General features: G+C 41.6%; 1 non-coding gene across 1 annotated transcript; it reads right to left on the bottom strand.

Moving 5' to 3' along the window:
• Positions 1-8,984: 8,984 nt before the first annotated feature.
• On the bottom strand, positions 8,985-9,087 carry LOC121101364. The gene has a single exon (XR_005833358.1). It is a non-coding gene; the product is annotated as a U6 spliceosomal RNA (small nuclear RNA).
• Between the last annotated feature and the right edge of the window lie 743 nt (positions 9,088-9,830).

Genomic DNA, 9,830 nt, shown 5'->3' with positions numbered 1-9,830 from the left:
AGATTAAGTTTATTCTTAGGTATTCTTTTTATTTAAATTTTATTTATTTATTTATTTATTTATTTATTTATTTATTTATTTTTAAAAGATTTTATTTATTTATTTATTTGATGGAGAGAGAGACAGCCAGCAAGAGAGGGAACACAGGCAGGGGGAGTGGGAGAGGAAGAAGCAGGCTCCCAGCCAAGGAGCCCGATGTGGGGCTCAATCCCAGGACTCTGGGATCACGCCCTGAGCTGAAGGCAGATGCTTAATGACTGACCTACCCAGGCGCCCAGACATTTATTTTTTGAGAGAGAGAGAGCACAAGCGTGTGAGCAGGGGGAGAGCAGAGGAAGAACAGAGAGAGAATCCAAAGCAACTCCACACTCAGCTCAGCACAGAGCCCAACGTGGGGCTCAAACTCATGACCGTGAGATCATGACCTGAGCCAAAACCCAGAGTCTGATGCTTAACCCACTGAGCCACCCAGGGACCCCTATTCTTCAGTATTCTATTTTTTGGGGGGTGCAGTTTTAAATGCGATTATTTTCTTAATTTCTCTTTCTGCTGCATTAAGGTGTGTAAAAATTCAACAGATTTCTGTACATTGATTTTTGTATCCTGTGATCTTACCGAATTCATTGAACAGTTCTAGTAGTTTTTTGGTGGAATCTTTAGGGTTTTCTACATATAGAATCATGTCATCTGCAAATAGTGAAAGTTTTACTTCTTCCTTACTAATTTGAAGGCTTATTTTTTTTTTAAAGATTTTATTTATTTATTTGACAGAGAGTGAGACAACGAGAGAGGGAATACAAGCAGGGGCAGAGGGAGAGGGAGAAGCAGGCTCCCCACTGAGCAAGGAGCCCAATGCCGGGCTCAATCCCGGACCCTGGGATCATGACCTGAGCCGAAGGCAGACGCTTAATGACTGAGCCACCCAGACGCCCTGAATGCTTTTTCTTTTTGTTGTCTGATTGCTGTGGCTAGAACTTTTACTACTATGTTGGATAAAAGCGGTGAGAGTAGACATTCTTCTTTTGTTCCTTATATTAGGAGAAAAGCTCTCAGTTTGTCCCCATTGATATGATAGTAGCTATGAGTTTTTCATATGTAGCTTTTTTTAAAAGATTTTATTTATTAATTTGAGAGAGAGTGCACGTGTGTGCATGCGTGTGCACGAACGCGAAGGGGGGAGGTGCAGACGGTGATGGAGAAACAGGCTCTCCACTGAGCAGGGAGCCTGATGTGGGGCTCGATCCCAGGGTCCTGGGATCATGACCTAAGCCAAAGGCAGATGCTTAACCAATTGAGCCACCCAGGCGCCCATCATATGTAACTTTTATTATCTGAGGTATATTCCCTCTAAACCTACTTTGTCGAGGCTTTTTTTTTTTTTTTTAAAGTAAGCCCTAAGCCCAATGTGGGGTTTAAACTCACAACCCCAAGATCAAGAGTCACATGCTCCACCAACTGAGCCAGCCAGTACCCTTGTTGAGGGATTTTATCATGAATGATTGTTGTACTTTTTGAAACACTTCTTCTGAATCTATTGAAATGATCATATAGTTTTACCCTTTCTCTTATTGATGTGATGTGTCATGTTGACTGATTTGCAAATATGGAATCACCCTTGCATACAGAATCAATTCCACTTGATTGTGGTGAATGATTCTTTAAACGTGCTGTTGGATTTGGTTTGCTATATTTTGTTGAGGGTTTTGCACCTATGTTCATCAGCAATATTGGTCTTAGTTTTCTTTTTTTGCAGTATCTTAATCCGGTTTTGGTTCAGGGTAATGCTGGCCTCATAGAATGGATTTGGTGTATAGCATCTCCTGCATAGAGTAGTCTGTATTAAGTCGATGATCGCTTAAATTCGAATCCTTTTTTTACTCTTCACCCCGCACATTTTAGGTATATGGTGTCATACTTTACATCCTTTTATTTTGTGAGTTGCTTGACTCATTTTTACAGATATACTTATTTTTACTGCTTTTGAAAAAGTTTTATTTATTTTAGAGAAAGCTCACATTGGGGTGGGGGAAGGGCAATGGTAAAGGGAGAGAGAGAATCCCAAGCAGACTCCCTGCTAAGTGTGGAGCCCGACCTGGGGCCAATCCCATGACCCTGAGATCATGACCTGAGCTGAAATCAAGAGTTAGATGCTTAACCAACTGGGCCAGCCAGGTGCCCCTATTTTTGCTGCTTTTATGCTCCCTACTTTTATTACTCTTACTTATGGTCTTCCCTCTCCACTCAGAGTCCCCTTTAACATTTCTTGTAGCGATGGTTTAGTGGTCATGAATTCATTTAACTTTCGTTTAGAACCTCTTTATCTGTCCTTCTATTCTGAATGATAGCCTTGCTGGATAGAGTATCCTTGGCTGCAGATTTTTTTCCCTTTAGCACTTAGAATATGCCACTTACTCTCTTCTGGCCTGCAGAATTTCTGCTAAAAAATCAGCTGATAGTCTAATGGGGTACCCTTCTATGTAACTTTTCTTTTCTTTTCTTTCTTTCTTTCTTTCTTTCTTTCTTTCTTTCTTTCTTTCTTTCTTCTTTCTTTCTTTTAATCTTTATTTATTTGACAGAGACAGTGAGAGAGGGAACACAAGGGGAGTGGGAGAGGGAGAAGCAGGCTTCCTGCTGAGCAGGGAGCCCGATGCGGGGCTCTATCCCAGGACCCCGGGATCATGACCTGAGCCACCCAGGCGTCCCTGTAACTGTTTTCTTTTCTCCTGCTTTTAAAATTCTTTATCACTACTTTTTGCTATTTCAGTTGCTGTGTGTTTCGGTTGGACCTCCTTTGGTCGCTGACTGATTTAGAGTACATCAACAGTGGGGAGAGGGGACCACAGAGGGAAAGGGAGGAGCATCTTAAGCAGGTTCCATGCCCCCCCTGCCCAGTGTGGTGAAGCCTGATGCAGGGCCTGATCTCATGATCCTGAGATCATGACTTGAGCCAAAATCAAGAGTTGGACACTTAACCACCTGAGCCACCCAGGTGCCCATCCTTTGGTTGATTTTGTTGGGGGATCTCTGCTTCTTGGATCTGAATTTCTGTTTCCTTCCCTGGATTTGGGTAGTTTTCACTTTTATCTCTTCAGTTAAGTTTTCTGGCTCTTTTTCTCTCTCTTCTCTTTCCAGGATCTGTATAATGCAAATGTTATTATGCTTGATGGAGTCACTGAGTTCCCTGAGTCTATTCTATGCTGCATAATTTTTTTCATTCAGGTTGATTACTTTTCATTAGTGTGTCCTCCAGGTTGCTGATCCATTTTTCTGCTTCCTCTAGTCTACCATTTATTCCATCTAATTTCATTTACTGTATTCTTCATCTCTGATTGATTCTTTATCTCCTCATTAAGGATCTCACTGATGCCCTCCACTCTTTTTTCAAGTCCATTGAGTACCTTGAAGATTATTACTTTAAATCGTCTCTCAGGCGTATAATCTCCGCTTCACTTAAGTCTCTCGCTGTGGTTTTGTCCTGTTCTTTCATTTGGAACATATTTCCCTGTCTGCTCATTTTGTTTGCCTGTTTCTGTGTGTTATGTAAGTCAGATGTGTCTCCCGCTCTTGAAAGGTGTGGCCTTATAGAGATCCTCTCGTGCTGTGCAGTGCAGTGTCCCCTGTTTACTGAAGTGTCTCCTGCCTGTGTCTGGTGCACCTTGCTGTTGTGACCAAACCGCTTTTTCCTCCAGTCTTCGGCAGTGGCTCTCTTTGCCTGTTGCGAGCAGTGTTTGGTCCCTGTGGTATTAGTGGATCAGTCTGTGGCTGCCTTGGGCTTGAGTGGAGTCAAACTAGGCATTTAGCAAAGATGTAATAGCACCAAATTGCAGGGTGCTTTCCCTGTGTTGTGCCCTGAGAAGCTTTGTTGGTGGGTGGGGCCTGCAGTCAGACCAGCTGTCTGCCCCCAGCCCGCTTTCGGGGTCACGGTTGGGCTGCTGTGTGTGGGTATCTTTCCCCCTCCAGCTGGCAAGTGTGGATATCTTTCTCTCTCTCCAGCGCAGGAGGCACTTCAGAGTAGTGTCGGCCCTGTCAGGCCCGCTTGCACACTGCCAGGTCCTTGGCCCCCCTTTGAATGGGCTCTGGCCAAGAGATTAGAGGGGGCAGATGCACAGAGTGTGTGGGGCAGGACTTGGGGTTTTAGCAAGGTTTGTGCACAGGTCCCCTGGGAGAAGGGACTTTGCTGCTACTGGGACGGAGGCCCCACAAAGTGTGCAGTTTGGATACAGGCGTGCAGTTTGGATACACAGTGTTAGCACGGTTTGCTCAGGACTTCTGTGGGAGGGGACCCTTGGTGCCAGGACTGAGGCAACCCTGGCTGCAGGGGCCCATCTGCCAAAGCTGGGGAGGCAGCGCTTAGTGTAAGCAAGTCAGGTCGTGTATGGTGGCGCCACACCGGTTTCCACAGGTGGCTGTGTGTTCCTGCTGGGGAGCAGGGTAAGGTAAGTGCTGTCTGCCAGCTCCTTCGTTCCCGGAGCAGTTTCCCAACCGTCTCTGCTCCTCCAGACACACTCCTTGATTAGTAAATAACCCTCCCTCCTGTATGCCGCAGGCACTTTTCTGACTGCTGTTTCTGTGCGGTATCTCTGCAGGCCTTGTTTTGTGCTGTCTCTTTAAGGGCAGGGACTCAGTTTCCTCTTGCCCTCCCAGCTCTCCCAGAGCCAAGCCTGCTGACTTTTTAATTCCAAGTTTTAAGTCCTGTTGGTTGTAAGAACTCTTGAAATTCCGCCTCTCTGGGTTTCAAAGCTAAATGTTGTGGGGATTCTTCTTCCTCACGCGGGCTCCCTGGTATGACAGTCGGTCTGTCTCCCGCCTCAGCGCTTGTGGGTCCATCCCTCCCGCAGAGAGGCCCGAGGTCCGTCTGGCTCCTCACCGGCCTCCGCCCTTCCTTCCCTCTTTGATGTGGCCTCTTCTCGGCGCTTAGCGTGGAGCTGGCTCTGCCAGTCTTGGGGTCCTTTTCTGGGTTACTTACAAGGATGTGAGCGTTCTCTCGCTGTGTCCGGGGGACAAGGTGCGCTTAGCGTCTCCCCGTCTCCCTACTCTGCAGTTCTCCGGGCAATCCCTTGGGAAACATTGTCAATGGAAGAAGTGCTAGCACGCCCTTTGACCTTCCTGTGGGAAGCATCCTGATTGGTCGGTTGGGGCCTGTGGCTGTTTCCAGGGCGGTTACTTAATAAGCCTGTTTGCACCCGCCGAGCTTCACTGTGGACCATTTTGCCTCGTTGAAGTCTTCACTGCCCAAGCCGGTTGCCTAAAAGCTCCATCTACATTTACTTCTGACATTAGCTGAAATGCTTTAAAACAACTTTTACAATCAAACGTGGTATTTACTGGAGGCGTGTAGTAGATAACGTAATGAGATTGAGAAAGGTCCCCTCTACTTCTATTTTTCAAAGCTTTGTTTGTTTTAAATCAGGAACGTACGTCATACACCTTTCCCCTACAATTAATATTATATGTTTTAAGACTGGGCTTTATTAATAGATTTTTAAAATATTGATCCCTTATTCTTGGGATAGATGATACCTGGTTAGGATATTTTTTTATTTATAGTTTCCTGTGCCAAGTAGTTTGCTAATTTTTAAAACATGTATTGAGGGATAATTTACATGTAATACACATATTTTAAATACACCATATAAGAGTTTTGACAAAGGAATACACCTGAGTAACTACCACCATGATAGAGAGCAGTTTCACCCCAAAATGTCCTTTGTGCCCTTTCTGGTCAATCCCTACCCTACCCCTCTATTCCACTGTTGCCTCTGAGAAACAGTAATCTACTTTCAATCACTATAGATTATATGACATTGTAGGGGAAAAGTTTAATCAGAACATTCACTCTTATGTATTTAGCTTCTTTAACTCAGCATGTTTCAGCGTTTGATACATGTGGTTGCATATATCACTAATTCATTTTATTGCTGAGAGATAAAGGGATATACCACACTTCATCCATTCTCCTGTGGATGTAAATCTAAGTTGTTTCTAGATTTTAACTATCATGAAAAATGCTATGAAAATTCATATACAAGTCTTTGTAGGTATGTTTTCAGTTCTCTTGGGTAAATACCAAGGAATGAAATTGATGAGTTATATGCAAAGCATATGTTTACATTTATAGGAACTATGAAACTTTTTCCCAAAGTGTAGGTACCATCTTGAAGTTGTACCAGCAGTATATGAAAGTTCCAGTGGCTCCACATATTTACCAACACATAGCATTGTCAGTCTTTTAAGTTCTTTCAATTTTATTTGGTGTGTAGTGGTATCTTATTTGACTTCAATTTGCATTTCTCTGATGACTAATGATCTTGAGTATCTTTTAATATGTTTTTTCGGCATTCATATATCTTCTTTGGTGAAGTGTCTGTAAAACTTTTGCCCTTTTTTCAAACCGGGCTATCTTATTAATCTAGGTATAAATCCTTTTTCAGGTACATCTTGCAAATATTTACTTCTGGTCTGTGACTTATCTTTTCATTTTGTTTGGTATATTTCAAAGACAGAAACATTAAATCTTGATAAAATCAAAAATTTTTTTCTTTTGTGGTTAATGCTTTTTATGCCCTAAGAAATTTTTGCCAACACGAAGGTCACAAAGATTTTCTCTTATATTTTTTCTAAATTTTTATAGTATTACCATTCACAGTCAAGTATATTATCCATTTCAGGTTTTTCTGTATGTTTAGTGTGAGGTAAAGTTTGAGGTTTGATAGTTACACAGGTGATAGGTGGGAAGATAGATATCCAATTATTCCAATAATGTTTGTTGAAAAGGCTATACATTTCCTTTTGAATTACTTTGAGTCCTTTGTCAAGAATCAATTGACTATATATGTGTTTATCCACTTCTGGACTTCGTATTTGGTTCCATTGATCTATATGTCTTATAACAATACACACTATCTCAACTACTGTTTCATATAAAGTCTTTAAATCAGGTCATGTAAAACTGCCAACTTTGTTCATTTTTTCCTAATTTTTTTTCTTCTACATATAAAGTTTAGAATGAGCTTGTCGATTAGAAAAAAAACTTGCTTGGATTTTGACTAGGATTATGTTGAATTTGGGGATAATAATATTGAGTCATCTGAATCATAAATATGATCTATATCTCTAAGGTTTTTAAAAATATTCAGTGATTTTTTTTGTAATTTTCAATACAGAGCTAACACAAATTTTGTTAGATTTAATTCTAAGTTTAACATTTTTGGTCTTGTATGCACATTGTTTTTATAAAGTTCAATTTTTATAAGGTTTTATTTATTTATTTGACAGAGCACAAGTAAGCAGAGGTGCAGGGAGAGGGAGAAGCAGGCTTCCTGCTGAGCAGGCTCAATCCCAGGACCCTGGGATCAGGATTTGAGCCGAAGGCAGATGCTTAACTGACTGAGCCACCCAGGCACCTCTAAAATTTGATTTTAAATTGATTTTTATATATGGACTTTATATTCTTGTTAATCTATACTAGTTTTTTTTTTAAGATTGATTTATTTATTTGAGAGAGAGAGTGGGGGTGGGGGATCAGAGAGGAAGAGAGAATCCCAAGCAGACTCCAAGCTCAGTGTGGAGCCCGACACAGGGCTCGATCCCAGGCTGAGATCACAACCTGAGCTGAAACCAAGAGTCAGGTGCTTAACCAACTGTGCCACCCAGGTGCCCCTGTACTAATTTTTTTTAAGTTTATTTTAAGGTTTTATTTATTTGAGAGACAGCATGAGAGAGAGAGAGATCATGAGCAGGGGGAGAGGTAGAGGGACAAGCAGACTCCCTGATGAGCAGGGAACCCAGTGTGGGACTTGATGCCAGGACCCTGAGATCATGACCTGGGTGAAAGGCAGATACTTTACCTACTGAACCACCCAGGTGCCCTAAGTTTATTTATTTATATATTGTATATTTTACATACATATGTTTATATATATGTTTTTATATATATGTTTTATATATATAACATATATAAAGTTTATTTTATTTATATACACACACACATATATACATACACACATATGTATATATGTATGTATGTATAATCTTTATACCCAACATGGGACTCGAACTCATGACCCCAAGATCAAGAGTCACGTGTTCTTCTGAGCCAGCCAGGAGCCCCAATCCATATTAGTTTTAAAGTTTTTATGTAGATTCCCTAGGATTTTCTACAAACACAATTATGTCACCTGTGAATAAAGACCACTTCTTCCTGTCCGATGTATGTGCCTTTTATTTCTTTTTCTTACCTTATTGCACTAAGATCTTCATACAGTAGGTCGCAGTCCATTTGGGCAGCTATAACAAAACACCACAGACCAGGTAGCTTAAAATATCAAATTTATTCTCGCAGTTCGGGAGTCTGGAAGTCTGAGATCAACCTGCCAACGTAGTCAGGGGAGCCCTCATCTGGGTCACAGAGTTCTTGTGTCCTCACATGGTGGAAGGGGCTAAGGAGCTCTGTAGAATCTTTCATAAGATCATAATGCATTTCATAAGGGCTCCACCCTTATGACCTAATCACCTCCCAGAGGCCCCACCCATGAATATCATAATATGGTATTAGTTAGGATTATAATTTCAAGGTATCAGTTGGTGGGGGAGGGACAAAAACATTCATACCATAGCACAGTGTTAAGCAGGAGAAGGGAAAGCAGACACTATTGCCTTATTCCAAATATAGTGAGAAAACAGGATGATAGAGTAAGGTTTTTATAAGTGCCCTTTATTGAGTTGAACAAGTTTCTATTGCTAGTTTGCTTTAAATTTTGTTTTGAACTGGAAATCATTTTAAAAAATATGAAACACTTGGGGCGCCTGAGTGGCTCAGTTGGTTAAACGTCTGCCTTCGACTCAGGTCATGATCCCAGGGTCCTGGGATTGAGCCCCACATCCAGCTCCCTGCTCAGCAGGAGTCTGCTTCTCCTTCTCCCTCTGCTATTCTCCCACTTGTGGGCGCACTCTCTCTCTCTCTCAAATAAGTCAAATCTTTTTAAAAAAATATGGAACACTTCACAAATTTGCCTGTCCTCCTTGCACGAGGCCATGCTAATCTCTGTATTGTTCCAATTTTAGTATATGTGCTGCTGACGCGAGCACTGCTTTATTTTTTTAAAGCACAAATGCTATTGAAATTTGTCAAAAGTTCCATCTGCATCTACTGAATCGTGTGATCATTTTGCCTCTCTCCTTCTGGTAACATGGTAGATTTCACAGATTGAAGTTTGGATGTCATGCCAACCTTGTGCTCCTGAGAGAAATACAACTCGGTCATAGAATATTAACCTTTTTATTTATTGTTGAAGTGGACTTGCTAATATTTTGCAAGGTATTTTGCTTCAGTGATCACAAGAGCTTTTATCCGTAGTTTTTTAAAATTGTTTTTGTGTGGTTTTAGAATCCGGGTAATGCTTATTTCTTAAATGAGTAAGAAAGCTTTTATCTTCCTCTATTTTCTGACAGGATTTGTATAGGGTTGGTATTCTTCTGTATGTGTTTGATAGAATTTACTACTGAAGATATCTAGGCACCAGCTTTGCTTGATGGTAATGTTTTTAATTATTCAACTTCTTTACTTCATATGGGGCTATTCAGACCATTTCTTCTTGATAATTTGTACCTTTCAAGAAATGTGTCCAGGGGACGCCTGGGTGGCTCAGTCGTTAAGCGTCTGCCTTCAGCTCAGGTCATGATCCCAGTGTTCTGGGATCGAGCCCTGCGTCAGGCTTCCTGCTCAGCGGGAAGCCTGCTTCTTCCTCTCCCACTCCCCCTGCTTGTGTTCCCTCTCTCACTGTCTCTCTCTCTCTCTCTCTCTGTCAAATAAATAAATAATCTTTAAAAAA

The sequence above is a fragment of the Ursus maritimus genome, unplaced genomic scaffold (genome assembly GCF_017311325.1).
Source record: "Ursus maritimus isolate PB19 unplaced genomic scaffold, ASM1731132v1 scaffold_7, whole genome shotgun sequence".
In the NCBI taxonomy this organism is placed as follows: Eukaryota; Metazoa; Chordata; class Mammalia; order Carnivora; family Ursidae; genus Ursus; species Ursus maritimus.
Note: the sequence above shows the minus strand (reverse complement) of the source record. Positions and strands in the feature narration are given on the sequence as shown.